Source organism: Anas platyrhynchos, chromosome 6, assembly GCF_047663525.1.
Source record: "Anas platyrhynchos isolate ZD024472 breed Pekin duck chromosome 6, IASCAAS_PekinDuck_T2T, whole genome shotgun sequence".
Taxonomy (NCBI): Eukaryota; Metazoa; Chordata; class Aves; order Anseriformes; family Anatidae; genus Anas; species Anas platyrhynchos.
The window spans coordinates 20,041,523-20,057,798 of NC_092592.1; the positions used below are offsets into that span (position 1 = coordinate 20,041,523).

At 40.6% G+C, this 16,276-nt stretch overlaps 1 protein-coding gene across 4 annotated transcripts in view; it reads left to right on the forward strand.

The window, feature by feature from the left end:
- The window catches only part of SORBS1 (sorbin and SH3 domain containing 1), a 235,428-nt gene that overhangs the window by 27,142 nt on the left and 192,010 nt on the right, over nucleotides 1-16,276 (forward strand). For all 4 annotated transcript variants that reach the window (XM_072040126.1, XM_072040127.1, XM_072040131.1 and 1 more), the window contains one exon: nucleotides 12,847-12,947. The gene's annotated coding sequence lies outside the window, so the exon portion shown is untranslated. The remainder of the gene's footprint in view (nucleotides 1-12,846; nucleotides 12,948-16,276) is intronic.

The following is a 16,276-nucleotide window of genomic DNA, read 5'->3' on the forward strand; positions in this document are numbered from 1 at the left end:
TTGTTTTGTAGTTGTTCTCAGGACTTCATGTGGGAAAGTGACCTTCTTTGTTGGGATTCCTTGCCTCTGACAGCTGTAAACACATAGCAAGTAAATCGGAACTGCCACATTTAGTCGGTTTGGGTTTCTAGGCCAGTACCCTTCTCTCCATGAATACATACTTGCAATTCCTTCCAGGCCATTGCAAGGGGTGGGAAGACACTCTGCACCATGAAGGTGTCTTCCTGAAGGAATAAAAAAATGTTAGATGAAGAACCAAAACTAACATGAAATAACAAGTTCCTGAGTATGCCATCTGTTCCCTTTTCAGATAAAGGGATGTGGCTTAAGGACTGACTCCATGAGCATCTGAAGAATTGACAGATCCACCCTCAACCCAAACATCTCAGGGTGGTTCTCCTGTGCTCGGAGGGTGGGAACCAATTCCAGGAGAGCACTCCCCAGTGTGTTATGCAACCTGAGCATGCAGGCATTCAAAGCATTTCCCATAGGTGATCTTGATGTTTTCAACTCCCTAAGGAGGCCAGCCTTGGCCTCCACTTTGATGAACTCTGGCTGCCTTCCTGCTGTTTTGGGAGGTCAAGGGAGTGGCATCTAATCACTTCTGCAAAACCCTGTGTAACACCGTGGTGTGTGGCACTGTCAAGATCCCACAAGAAGGGATACTTGCACCAGATAGCAGTAAGGCAGAGCTGGCAAACAACAGTGAGCCGGAGGAGCTGGGAGTTCTGATCTGCAGTATACAGAGAACCTTATAAGCTGTGCTTTCTGTGTGCAAGACTATGCTGTTTATTGACAAATATAGGTTTGATTTTTTAGGACAGATCTTGGAAGTATCATCAGATGTTTGAGACCACCAGTCAGCTCAGTGATCCTCATGTTTGTTGAGTGGGCATTTGATACAAAGATCAATACGGAAGGGCATTTACAGTGGAGAACACACAAGTGATAGTAGAAAGGTAGGGTTTTGCATCAACTCAGCATATCCGATACCATTGATTTGAAGATGTGTACCGTAGTTTTTCTTTCTAGCAGGCCGTCTGCCTTCTTGAGATGGAGAAGGACCCAAGTGTTTTCCAGAGAGCTAGGGGCTAGGAACAAGTCAGGAATTGGATGAAATGTGTCCAGTCTAATGGATAACTGATGGGGTGGGGGTGATACTAATGTTAAAACGTGAGAACTGAAGCATTCTGGGGATTGTCTGTAAAATTTCTGAATATATCAGGTGAGAAAAGCTCTAGTGGGAGGCCAGAGCAAAAGGGTAAGAAAAGAGATGAAAGAACTTGTAACTAATATCGCCTGTGTCTCTGGCTCCGGATGAACGGCAAGATCCAAATTCCATTGCTGTCGGGAATCTTTCAAATGTAAGAAAAAGAATCTGTGAAGAAGGAAGCACACAAAGCTGTAAGATGGTGGCCTACTAAAATCCTTGCCATGGCTAAGAAATATGAAGTTGGTCTTAACATATCTACTTGCTAATTCCTCTTTTGAATTCTTGCTGCTCCTCGGAAAATTCTGCTTCTATCAATCAACTTCTTTATTCAGGAAAGCGCTGTGTTTACAGTTCTGCAAAGAATTATCGTGGGTTTCCTGCAGGCTTGTAAACCAGCCATTTATTTCCTTTAGTCGTAATCTTATGCTTGCAAGAAAAAGGGTTTGGAGACTTGAAGTTAGGCTGAATTGTCTTCCTATTCCTTCAAAGCATGGTTGCAGGAGCTGTCTCTGTTGCTTATTACTAGCTGACTGTGTTACCCTCAATGCTGTTTGCTTTGTCAGCTCTAGATGGGCTGCTCTTTCCCAGTTACTGTTGGACTGGAGACGGTAAGGGTCTGGCAAAATCACTTGAACAATGGTGTTGATTTAAATACCTGGATCTTACCACAAACTTCTCTTGATCATCTTGTAACCATAGGTCTGTATTTCCTATCTTCCCATCATATGCATAATTATAAGCTCTTTAGGATAGTGACTTTTCAGCTCATAAGGCTTTGAGGGCCACTCATGACCCTTAAGCATAGTATCAATGCTGTTACCAATAAAATGAACCGAAGTCATTGGCCACTTGCTCATTATTCAAGCCACAGAGCACGGTCAGAGCTGATACTTGCAGGGAACATATCCTAACTGAGCTCTCGGTGTAAAGCAAAGCACTATTTCTTTCTATTCTTGACATCAGCTCAATACTGTTATGGTGTGGTTTGTTTGTTGTTGTTTGTTTGATTGTTTTTCCAGCCAATATTATTTTGAAGGATATTTCCTCTATTGTGTGTTTCATCACAGAGTACTCTGTTGCATTAGCAAGTCAAAAAAAAAAAAAAAAATCTAGCTCAAGTTTACTGTTCTGGAAATGCAATTTCTACTGGTATGAGCTAAAACTCTTCCAAAAATAACTGAGGGTTACATGGAATATACAGTTCCATATACAGTTCTGTTTTGACATTAGGTATATCTGGCATTATATGTTAATCTGAAAGATAGCTGATCCAATTAAAGTAGCTCAACACCATCTCCAGCTGAGAGGGGGGAAAAAAAAAACCACACTATTTTTATATACTATAGCTCTTGGGCAACTTGGATTTGTGTCTTTTGGAACATTTTTTTTTTTTTTTTTTTTTAAGTTGGAGACCAGATGGAATTTTGGATCCCGTTTGTTAAGTTTAAAATATGACTGAAAGGGCAAATCTGGCACGTAGGTTCTCTGTGTCTGCTGGTTCAGAATTTATTCATAAGAGTTCTTCTGAGAATCAATTCAGTAGCATTTTTGGAAAAATAATCTGATATTAATAGAATATTATACAATGAAACTATACATGGCTGATTCTGTACCTGACCCCTCCATGCCCAGAAATTTTTGGAGCAATTGTCTGTGTGCTGAAATAACTGCCTGGAGAGGAAATTGGATAAATGTTTTCTGTCATGATACCTGTCTGAAAAGGGTCTGAGTCTCTTACAGGGCGATATGGGACGCCTTCCATATAAATAGCAGTAGTTGCTGCAAAGCTGGTTGGGCATACTGGCAGGAGCTACGCAGTTAGGTGTGTTCTGCTGAGCACAAAATTGTTCAGAAAATCAAAGCAATTGCCGCAGAATGGAAAATTACTAAATAAGTGCACCATAGAAGACGTGAGGGTATAAACTTAGTATCTAGTCCTTCTCTTCATTCCTCATTTAATTTCCCCTTAGGGTCAGTACCAGTAAAGTTCAGTTTAAGTCATGAGCCCTAAATTTGTCAAAAGCACTTGAATAGAATATTCAATCAGTAAATATAGGTGACCTGAAAGACAGAGAAGATGGTTTGTGATAGGCATGTGAAAGGTCATATTGTTTAACCCTGCAATGGAGTTTGTGGTATTTGGGGTTGACCTTTCTCTTTTGGCAATGGAGAATATTTTCCAAAATAGGCACAAGCCAGAAAATTCCTACCCAGGAGCTCTCTGAGTTGAGTCCATTCCTAGCAAGGGCTCAGATTTAAAGCATCCAGTTTTGAGCTGTCTTGAGATGGAACTTCTTATTCTTTTCAGATGAGAAGTGGGGTTATTCTCTTGTAGTGAATTAAACAGTTGAAGAGAATTCTTATTCATGTGCATATATATATATATTTTTTTCCTGGAGTTCTGAAGTCTATTGCTAAGTTGATGAATTGTCTCATTCATCCCCAATCACTTTTTCATTTCTGCCCTTCTCCACCACTACCCCTACCCCCCGCTCCCAAATGTCCAGATACTATTTTAATCATCATTTACCTAAAACCTATCTAGCTATGACCTTAGAAATACTGTTAGTACAACTGATTACAGTGCCAAACTCTGCAATAATTCTTTCTCCCTTCCCAGTTCAGATTAAAATAGGCAGTGCAGTGGCAGTGGGGAACATCTTGCATGCTTGACAGATACAGAATGGCATTTTGGTATGCTGGCTTACAGCAGGGCCAGGAGTTAACCTGGTTGGAATAATAGACAACCAGCAGAGTCAGAGATCCCCTTGATAGTGATCTGTTTCTGATGAAGGTCATAAGGTTTTGCATGATACATTTGCAAATAAATAAATAAATAAATGCTGTGGCCCAATAGGCTGTTTGCTGCTTCCTACCACGTGGAAGACTTGCATGCATACTGCTTCCATGAGATAACATACAAGCAGAAAGAAGATGGTCTTCTTGTTTTACTCACCTTTTAAAAGCATCCTCTCAAGGGAGTTATGGACGATGACTTTCAGAAAACAAGGAAAGCTTTGCTGCTGGTAGAAGAAATCAGAAGACAACAGATAGCAGAACTCTCTCTTGTTAGCCAAGCTCAGTCTGTTTCTGGCTTTTTCCTGCATGTGTTTAGTCCTTGTCCCATTCTCTTTTGTCTCCCAGCTGTGGGACATGTGGGACTCATGGCATGACTTGAGCATTGATCTGAATACATAGTTCCCAGCCCTGTGTTCTTGTAAATCTGGTGTTCATTAACCACTGCCTAATGGGAGTTTTAATGCAGGACTGTAGTTTACAGCCAATGATAAACAAAATCCTTTCTCTTGATGACTGGTAGGTAGTATTAAGTGATGGCAATGATACTCACCTGCTTGTCAAAAATAAAAAATAAAATAAAATTAATCTTCTCTGTGGGCTCCTAACAGATGTAAATGGGGAATGTCTGGCTTGGTTGATATAATTACTGTTTGTTGTATAAACTCTGAAAACTGCTTATTGTTAGAGAAGAGGTGGGTGTAGCAATTATCCTCTAACAGGCTCTGTTAATTAAACAACAAAGATTTTGCCCAAAAAGGCAGTTAACAAACCAATAAAAATGAGAAAGATTGAAGTTACAGGATCACTTCACTGTTTACAGCAAATATTTCTTAGCAGCAGAAGGTGGTGCCAGTGTCACTCTGTCATTCACGTTATGCAATGGGCAGCGCAGAAAACTGCCCAGGGTCAGCAGGACCTGAAGCCATGGGTTCCTCAGGTGGCTACTTCTCTGCTGTTTGCTCCTCTGTCAGTAACTGGTTTGTTTGGTAGCACAGTGCTTTATGGGGCATGAAGCCAGAGGGTTCTCTGCTGCTTCCTGGAAACCTGATAGCCTGCGCTACTGACTTTATAGAGTTTGGTTCCTTCTTTTCTACACAGACTTCCCAACCATTTGTTCATTTGCATTCTGCCAGAAGATAACGCTCCTCCAGGCAGTTGAGACAATACTCTGCAGTGCGTAGTGCCAATGCAGAGAATGAGAGACTGCAGCTTCTCGTGAGCTGCTTTGGAAGAAGTCATGCATGTGTGTTGGAGAATTTTTACATTTTTGCAGGGAAAGGCTGTTGCAGAAGACTGCAGGACGCATCGCAGTACTCAGTGTAGTATATCACATGGTAATGACACTAAGTCATCACCAGATGTTTTAAGGTCTTCCTGGAAGACTGTTCCAGTGGTCTGTATATACTGCCTGAAAGGAGTTCAAAACCAAGCTGGCAGTATATACATCTGAACTGACCTTCTGCAGGCCAACATGAGTGTAAAATATATTTGAGAAGTAGCTTAAGTGGTAATTTGTTCTTGCTCTTTCTTATGTTTTCCTTTATCTTTAAGCTTTGCCTTATAAGAGTTATTGCAAGACAAAAACTGGAAAAGAAATTAGAAGGAAACACAGAAAAAGAGGCTAAGTGCTGGAGGTTGAATAGCATTGCCATGCTGATTTCTATGCTTGCATAACATAGTCTGAAATGCTGGGAGCTGCTGTGTTCTTTGTGCTCTGTTGTTTTAACGTTGCACCTTGCGTAACAATATACATAACACGCAAATGCATAACATTGTTCATATACTGCAGTTTAAGGAAACTCCCATAGAATCATGACTCTACTTAAGAGCAACAGGAATCCAACAAGATGCTTTTTTTTTTTTTTTTTCCTCTCTCCCCTGTTTAACACTTCCCATAAAGGTGTTTAATTCTATTAGGAAAACTCTACCACTTGTGGATTTTTTTGATACCCCCTTTCCCTTTTCAGAGGGAAGAAGTAGCTGGAACTGTGAACACTTTAACTGATTACTGGTATGCAAAATCATCTCCTTTCCCCAGAAAAAATACTTGCAAACTCGTCATGCAGCATGAACTCCAGCTTGTTGTGATGGTAAAGTTGCCTTGTAACAGAGACGACCTTCTGTTCAATGGTTTCTACTGTTACCAGACTCAACTATTTTTTACAGATTGAGGAGATGCTCTGCAGAGCCCTGAACTCCTAGATTTCTTTTTCATTCAAGGATCAAACACTTGCAGCTGTATGTGGAGAAGGAGATTGACAGGGAGAGAAATGGTAATGTCAGACAAAAATATTTGTTGTGATTTAAATGTCAAAAATTATGTCAGGACTAAGTACTCCATTTAATCTACTGCCCATTTAAAATGATCAATGTCATTATTTTTCCAAAGCACTTGACCAGGTGGTTAAAGCATCGTCTTGCTAAGTTCGCTAGCAACTACAGAATACTATCAAAGTATAAAAGCACAAATTAGTGCTTGGCACAACAAAATTGATCTGCAAATTGTACATATTTATGAGGAATCATTATCCTCACCCATCCCTAGTTCTGGGGAACATTTTTTCCAGTTTTGCAGTGTGATTTTAAGTCCTTGATTTTTGGTATTTAAATGACTGATGCTGCATGCAAAAATCTGAGCACAGAAATGTTGCTTTTGGAAGGATATCGTAGCTGAAATTGGAGAGTCACTGAACTAAAAAAGCCAGAGCAGACAAGGAAGGAACAAAACTGCTGAACCTTGGATTGGTTAGTGGAGTTTCCACTCTGTGCAAATAAAGCTGTCCCAGAAACTACTGTTCTGAACAGACTTCACAATGGGTCCCTACAGCTATAAAAAGGCCTGCATGAAAAGCCCTGTATTTTAAGAAATATCTCTTATTCATATGCTAAATGAATGACTTAGCTGTTCAGTAGCTTGAACTTGTGCAGAAAAACATTAAGAAACATAGCTACTGAAAACAGTCTCCTCTTAGTGTGGATTTCAGCCTGAAAAAGTCTCATGTGTGATCTTAAAACTAATCATAACGAAGTGTTCCTCTTATGTTGTCTAACATCAGTCATGGATGTCTTTGAGGCTTCTCTGTCAAAATTAAAGGTCAGGGTAGTATGTTTTGTACTTGTGACCCAGATAAGGAGATGGCATAACATGTACAAACTTCTGAAGAGGCTCTTTAATGAATATGTGAACAGCAGGTAGAGGCTGATATATCATAAATTTCCCAGGTGATATGATGTCTGGGGCAGGGCTTGTTGGAGGCTTTTCAATAACTTCTCTGACTGGGCCAGAGTTTCAAGAGACCATCTTGAAATCTTTTGTCTGGGTCCAGAGGCTATCGATGGGAAAACTTTACCTCTGGGGGAATGGCTGGTACCAAGCCAACATGGTACCTGAGGAAAAGGTTTGGGGTGAAGTGGTAAAACTGGAAAATGAAATTGCTTTCTGCGAAGTCTGAGCTGAGCTGAGAGTCAGACTCTGAGGACACTCAGACTTCTACAGAAGTTTTGGAATGATGACATTACCGAATGTTTACTGAACCAAATGATGGAGCCTCTCTGGTGGCACTTGACTATGATCTCAAATTATAATTCAATTCACAAGCTTTAAATGTCTGGAAATGATGTGTGTGATGTCTATGTTGCCCCTTCTCCCCCGCACCCATGGGGATCTCTAAACCCTGTAGCTGAAGGGACTTTGAATGTTTCCCACTAGATAGCAATATTCTTGTGCATTGGATAACTGCTCTCTACTTGCAGCTAAGCTCTTTAAGGATTAGTAAAATGACAGGCAAACTGTAATTATGCTACAAATACTAATTATTGGAAAAAATATGAAATTCTAATTTTAAGACTGCTAAATATTCAAAGCTGCTAAATATTGTTGTTGGGTTTGCTTTTTTTCCCCCAAGACTAAGCTTCAAATTAACTTCACTTTTAATTTAAGCAGCTTTATGAAACTGATTACATTATTTTGGAATTCAACTGGTAAGCTCTAATAGTTGAAAATAACTCATAGTTTGAAATCAGTGAAAACACTTGAATGGGGAGAAACAACCATAATTCCTTAAAGGGAGTACTCTTGCTGTAAAATATCCCCTAAAAGACGAGCGCTACCTTCTTATTTTTAAAGAAACACGCTCGTTTTAGAGCAACTGCTGGTGACTGATGTTGGTCTGGAGCCAGGCCTCAGGGAGCACGGTGAATCCTTGTCTCTGCCACGAGCTCCCATGACTCCGGACTGCCAGCAGGTCCCTGGGAGGTGTAGACAAGCCCTGCCCACTGATGCCTCTTCAAGAAGAAAACGGGGAAAAGTAACAACAAACTACTGACCCCATTTACTTTTTAATTGTAGTTTAATGCTTTGCTCAAGTTCTGTTTAAAATCTTTGTAATTAAACACCACATGAAAAGAAAAGAGCCATATAATCCCTGCAACCCAGCAAAGCGCACTTCATATCCCAAAGAAGGAGACAACTGCATGTAAATTGATAGCCTATTAGGTTTTTCAAATGTGATCAGTAGCAGGAATCAGGATATAACCCATGTGGATTAACACTCCTGTCACCATAGTAACTTCAGCTGAGTTTAGAACTGAAGCCTGCCCAAGAACACAGCCCAGGATGGTTCGTTAGCCTTGAGCCTTTATCTACGTGTAGTAGCTGTTCATAATGAATACATGATGTGATTTCTTTTTGCCCTCCAACCTTCTATTAGCACTGCAAATGGGTTGTTTATGGTTTATTCTGCAGTTGTTCGAGCTGCTGAGGCTCCCTCCATACCAAAGGCCTGGTGTTGCAGGTATGATGTAGGGAACCATAGGTTGCAATTCGGTATTTAGCTTTTGCTAAATGGCTTTGGTGGCCACTGCCCAACTTCAAGAATTCACATGTACCTAGCAGGTTATGCTCATTCATATACTGTTCATTCTTTAAAACTAATCTATATAACTGAGTTCACCAGCTACCACATCTCAGCTCCTAAACTGGATCTAGAGCGACCCTCTGTGCATGATTCAAAGGGTAGATGACAGCAAGAAGACCTTAAGTTTCTAGGATGGTGTTTTAAATCTTGTTGTCCTCTCATTGCTGTTTCTTCAGTGCTTGTTCAGCTCTGTGCATGTGCAAGTTAGATATCTACAGCTTTTGAGAGTGGCTACCAATATAGCATGCAGAGAAACATGTTGCTGAAGCCCACATTTACATCTGCCAGCTGGATCCTGGTGAGGAGGATGAAAGCCTGGTCCTCTGCTCCCCTGTGGCGGGTGCTCTCTGTAGCCAGGTCTTTTGTCTTCAGAGCTGTTAACCTGATACGTCTTGTGCTAATGTCCTTTGACATAGAGATCTTACTGAACCGCTAGAGTATAAAACTAAAAACAAGTGACTTAATGCAAGAGACTGTCAAAGCCGCCTTCAACTGAAAGTGAAGGGATATAAGACAGGAGTTTTGATGCAGACTGTAAATGGACCTCCAAGCCACAACAAAAAATTATCCATAAGGATGTTTTATTCAAAACTTTGTTTAAAATTGCTATTTTAAGCAGTTTTGTCCTGGAGAAACCTGAGACTTGGCATGAAAAGAGACAGCAAAATCTTTAAATGGTTAGCAGACAGCCAGGCCTGGCTAATCCACATAGCTTTTAAAATCCCCTATTAGATTAATAGAAAAGCCTGTGTTGCTGACCTATTGGCTTGCTTACACTTTAAGCCTTTGGATACCTAAACATCTGGATGAGGCATCCTTGGGTTAATGAAGTCTCTGTGCAGTAATAGTTAACTGAATCCCTCTTTAACCTTTAGCCTGCTGTTTGACATATATCCGTGTGTGCCCAATACCTTGTGCTTGACCGAAATGTAATATATTTTTGAACTCCTGTTAACAGATGCGAAAGCATATTTGAAACTGTACTGCCTTCTGTGCTGACTTCTCCATCAAACTAAGTCTGATTCCTCAGTTTTCAGCATTTTGTGTCTTGTGAGATCTAGCTCTTTGCTGTTATTTTCAATGTGTGCTTTTTCTAGGAGTGCTGTCTAGATTTAACTATTTATAACGGCCCTGTGATGTGCGTTTTGGGTGTCCTTACCACTTACAGGAAACTAAGACTGGAGTATTATAACTGCATAACTGGTGCACGCAGTCTTGGGCTGTGTGCCAAAACCAAGAGGGGGCTGGGGGGCAGGGGGAAGCAGGAACGAGAAAGGTCACATTCTCAGAATAAGTGGCTGCAAGCTGGCATAAATTTGGAAATTACATCTGCTTGTGCTAGTGATGAATTTGGCATGAAGTGGTTGCCAATTCTTTTCAATCTAGAATTTAGTTTTGTAGCCTTTGTGAATACCATGTAGGACTCCCATCTTGACTTCGTGAGTCTTACCTGCTTTGTTTCTTCAAAAATGATGGATTAAAAATGTTGGATGGCTAGGTTGGAAGGTTTGGAACATGATTCCTTTGTTTAAAGGGGCTGAAATCCTAAAAACTCCTGTTCTGGAGGTGAAATTTTAGTGTACTTGGTAGCTTTACTAGGGTTGTGTGTGTGCTCAGATTGGCTCAGAAATAATAGTCACTGATGTAGTTTGGAAGTCCCAGCCTAAGAAGATGCCCTCTTTTAGGCACTCCATGAGCAGTCATCGATAAGTTTAGGACTGTCTCTATGATAAACCTGAAATGCTGTTAGGCTCTGAAGAGACTTCTGTGTCCTGAATGACACTTCTCTTACAACACAGGAATTGGCTCGGACTTGGAGGTGCTTGGCATTTCACCGATCTGGGAGCTGTGGAAACAAAGTGAAAATTAAGTGAATGAAACTATAGCAAGTAATAATTTAATAATGACTTTGTTTATAAAAACAAAACAAAACAAAAAAAAAACATTGAAGCCATAGTTAACAGTTACGGTAGGAGATATCAGTCTGTTATGAGGCCATAGTTCCACCTAGGACATGAGCCCAGAAAAAAAAAATCAGGCTCCAGTATACAAACAATCGATGCAATTGAGTCTTTTTTTCTTTATGGAGCCCTGCAGAAGACCTACAGTTTGCAGGAATGGGACATTGACTTTTTACTGTATGGAAGAGTTGTGACAGATATTCTCTTAGTACATTGCATCCTACTATTTACATGGATTTGATAATCTGCACAGCAGTAACAGTGGGTATTATGCATCCAGTCCTACTGGAGCTAGCAAGCCTGGACAAGTTTGTGTTGTGCTGTAGTTCTGCTGTGCCAACAGGAGAAGATTCAGAACCTTTTACTTGTCTGCAGTTGGGTTTCTTTCTCTTTTTGTGTCCGTCCCCCCCCCCCCATCTGTTTAATTGACAGCTCAGCTGGTTACTGTGCCACAGAAGGGAATACAGTTCTGTAGAGCCCAGAACCCTACAACTGTTTCTAGACTTTATATTTGAATCCTTAGCAGTAGTGGAGTTGGGGTGTGAAGGGGAGTGGAATTACATAATTGCAAAACCAAAGATAATTGGAGTGACATTTCGTAAAATTATGAACTAGACTAATGGAAAACTGCAGATAAAAAAAAGGCAGGAGATGTACACAAAACCTGATCCCGTGGGAATCACTTTCCACAGTCCTCCCCTTTTGACAGTGTGTAAAGGGCAGGATCGTTGGTTGGTGTTAGTCATCCCAAAACTGGATCAGAAGAGCTGCAAAGATTGCCAACTTAGGCTCTGACACAGCCCAGCTGCCTTCCAGCTTGCACTAGTGCCTGGCTTTGTGCAACTGATGCCACTTCTGTTAGCACAGGATATAAAAACGTGCATGGCAGAAATAGGAAAATGCCACAACTTTTCTGCAAGAGTAAAGGATAGCACAAACAGACCAACAAACAAAAAAAAAATGAACTGAAAAGCCTTGAATCTTACTGTACTTATTGTTTATTGGTATTTATCCATGCAGCCTTTTGCTCACAAGAACGTTCCTGGGAAAAGAAGAATGAAATAATTGCAGAATGTGCTTGCATGAGCACTTGTGCATGATTTTGTGTACTTGCTGTGGTTTGAGTCATGCAGTGAGCCACAAATGGGTACCATGTAGGTTAGGAGAATGAAAAAAAGATGGTGGGTGACTGACGTAAAACAGCCTCAAATTGGCTGCCTTAAAACTGCCAATTTATTCATGCTACTAGGAGCTCATGTAATGAATAAAGAGCACACTTCTAAACACAGTGTTCCTTTTTTATTTAACAATTTCATAAATGTTTGTTGGAGACTTCTGTTATAAGCAATTGCTTACATCAGTTTTCAAGCATGTTTTGCAAAATTAATTAGAACCATGACTTCACAGCGGAGCGTACTCAAAAATCTGAACCACAACAACTTTTGCAAATAGATCTATACTCTACATCTTCCCAATGCAGTTGATTGCTTTACAGAAATAGATTCACTGAATTAAACAGGTTCCTTTATAGAATAATGAAAGTACAGCCTAATGCTGGACTTCATTTAGAAAATGCTGCAAATGCATAGCTAGATACAGGCCTGGAAAGTCTGGTTGGGACAAGTGTTGCAAATATAAGGGGATGTGGGTCTGCTGAGGTCACTGGATCCCCTGCACTTACAACTTGCTATAAAACCTTTTTGTGCTGTCCATGCTTTTCACATAAAGTGCATCTAACAGTAGCATTACAAGCTTACTGCTACTTTGCCATCAGGTTGCTTCCTGACTGTAAAAATTGCTTTTAAATTCTCCAAAACTTCATCTTAACGAGAACAGACCTCTTACTTTATTTGGTCATAAAATATCTGTGCCCAAGAATGATGGAAAAGCTCAGAGAAAAATATTTACCTCCTTCATTGAGTTTTCCAGAATCTCATTTGCTTGCTCTTCTTTGCAGCTATGAAAAAGAAGCCTAAAAAAAGGGACATGTACTCAGCGCAGAGAAGAAAATTTCACAACAGACAAGGCCAGTGAAGATCAGTCACCATTTTTGTGCAAGTAGGTATAAACTTTGCCAGAATAAATGTGTGTTAGAGACTAAAAGAATTGTATGCTTCCTGTGGTACAACCTAATATACACGAAGTGGCAGCCACACAGCTCTTTACGGTCACATTGCTGGGCTGCTCCATTGTATTCAAAGTGTCCGGATCCAGCTCTGCCTGCAGTTTTGCAGCGTCACCCTTCCTTGCTTGGTCTTACACAAGCATGGCCAACTGCTTAAGATGATGTGAATGTTGCCTAGTAACATCCATGCACGGAGTAACTGTCAGAGTAGTCCCTGCAGGGATTACTGCCTTAAGGAGTGCTAGACTCAGGGAAAGCTTAAAGTGTGTGTTTTAAAAATACATGACTACATTAATATGCTTACTCATTCCTATACTTCTAACGTGAGGTAACACTGAGGTTCTGGTAACATGGAGATTGGCCTCATTATCTACAATATGCTGCTCAGATCGGCTCAGCAGTAGCAGTCACTGTATCATTATCTGTAATAAGGGTAAAATATTGGCTATTTTTGATGTTATCTTTTATTTGCAAAAGATGTTCAATCACTGCTATTGACATGAATCTTTAACTGCTGTCTTGTAGTAATTGCACAATGTAGTGGATTAAATTTTTTTTCTTGTCATCTGTAATTTTGCAAGTGGCAATTCTTTTCCCTGCTAAATGTGTTTCTAAGCATTTTAAATGTTAAAAAAGTGACTTGAATAAAATCCTAACTATAAAGCACCTTAGATTATCAGGTTGCTTTTTTCTGCTAAGCCATGATAATCACCATGTACCACAGGATTGTCTCTCAAGAAGAAAATTATATTAAACATTTTGACCTTGGTGAGTTCATAAGACCTGGCAGCTTGTGAAATTTTGTTAAACTGCGCTTCAGAAAAAGCTTCTAAGCTGACCAGAGCTAAATTTTACAAAAAAAAAACAAACAAACAGAAAAGTATAAAGTAATAGAAAAACTCTTCTTGGTATGATGAAGAAACAATTGAGGATTGAAAAGCTTGAGGAATTTTGAAAGGCAGATGATGACTAGATGAGGTAGCTGGGTTTAAAACCTACACAACTTTAACACTACTCTGTGCATGAGATATACAGTCAGTAATGTTTTCTAATCCAATGTTGTTATCGGGCTCTGAATTGGTCCTGTTTGTAGCCAGGCCATATCCTGCAGGGGAATTTTCAAGGTGGAGCCTCTGAAATAAGCCAGATTTTAGTTTCTGTCTAGCTCATGCAGCTGAATTTACCTCTTTATTTTAAAAATAATAATAATAAAAAAGGTTGTTCTTCAGCTATCTGCTGGGGATCCTAGTAACTGCCATTCAGAAATTCAATGAACTGAATATAGTTTTCTCAGTAAAACTGAGAATTTCTACAGCTAGTACAAATCTGGTGCAATTTAAAAAAATATATATGTGCTTATAGTTCATGGTTTTAGCTGAATTTGGCAGAGTGAAATATCTCACCATGGCAATGAAACCTAGATAGCTCAGACTAAAGCACAGACAGATAGTGGTGGTAGGCAGAAGTCAGCAAATTAAACTAGAAATGATATGTAAGCTCTTAATGCTGTGAATAAATGAATGGCTGCAAAGTGTGCCTAGAATGGAGTGAGCTTTATGTAACTTGACATCTTTATATCATGCTTTCCCTCTAGTCCTCAAATAGTGACTGGCCTCCTCCTCCTCCTCCTGAGCAGTTCTTGAATCACAGTGGCAGAGCACAGGCCCTGTGGAAAGCATCATTGCTACCAGGTTAGGGGGTGCCAGCAGGTGGTCCCTGACAGGCTGAATCATCACAGTCGTGGCTTGGCTCTGGCAATTTTTCTTTGCCTAAGTTGATGCTAGCCATGGGAAACCACACATTAATATTCTCGTTCAGCTTTGTGGTTTATCCCCAGCTACTAGCCTGCTGCCTCCAGAGGCAGATGTTCTGCAGTTGGAAGAGTAGGAGCTTAATGCACCTTTTGGAGCCTGCCTGTGTTTTTGTGCGACTTACACGCGCTCTGGGAGTCTTGGCCTCCAGCTACCAATAATGGTTTGTATCCAAAACACAGAGCAGAGGGCTCAGAACCATCAAACGAGGAATGCTGTGACTGATGTGAGATGGGGCACCGGGGAAGCTGGCTGTGCGAGGCAGCTCAGGTTGCTCCGCGGTTGTGCTTGGACACATTATGGAGAGGGTGCAGTATGTGATGGAGGGGGTCCTTTCCCCAGATCTGGTGGGATCAGGTTGGATGCCGTGGCAAAGATGCTGAAGCTGACTTTTAGCTCTCTCATGCTGTGGATTCTGGCTCTGATCCTCACTCAGACCCTTTGGACAAGTTCAGCCTATTAGTGCAGATTACGTTTAAGCTACTGGGAGTAAGGATTTTGTCTGCTGTCACTATGTTTTCCTTGCCTTGAACAGCAGTCCTGCAGAGAGCACAAATCCTTTTTTGTCTTGCTTTCTCTGAAACAAGATTACCTTTGTTTCACCCTGGGGTGAAGAACCTGACCCTTTTAAATGACTAATGGTGACCCAGACCTTCCCTTACCGGTACTTTGAGCATCTTCAGCGCTGTGTGCCATTTCCCAAACACCACGCACACGGATTTACTAAATGTACCAAAGATGATAAATTTACTTGGGGAACTATTTCCAGCCCAGATCACAGTGTTGCTCTTATTTGCTGGTGGGCCTCTTTCTTTCTTTGCCAACATTCCTGCATGTTTCTGGTTCTTATTTATTTATTTTTCTAATGCTGGTTTCCTCTCATTGATCACTCCAAACCTATACAAAAGTGATTTTCTCGTGTTACGAGAAATCTCTTACAGGGCACGGACCTTATGTTACTTCTTGAATATTTAATAATCTCTTAATTAGACTATATATTAAATAGCAAAATACTTGCTTAGATCACTTACTATTTCTGTCTATGGCAAACTAGTATCTGCAAGCTGAGCCCTAGGGACTGATTCTGGCTAATCATATAGCGCATAAATCATTAGCAGCCTCCATGTAAGCTGCTTTGCAATACCTCAGTGTCTCAGCCTTGATAGGACCCTTCCCTGGAGGATGATCCAACACCTGCCTATTAAGTGTGAAAAGACAGGAGTATGTAAGGTAGATTCATTTGTCTCCCTCTTACCCAGCATAAAATGAGCTGGCAAGCTTAGATTTTTGGGAACCTGGTTTGGGACTAAAGATTTGGATTTTTTAGCATTTGGTGGCTGAAATACATGAAGCAATCCTTGCAGCAGAAATATGTCAGTTATAATTAAGCATCATCTGTATGTGTGTGGGGGAAAAGGACTGAAATGGGTGATTTAAGAGCAAGTTCCTCC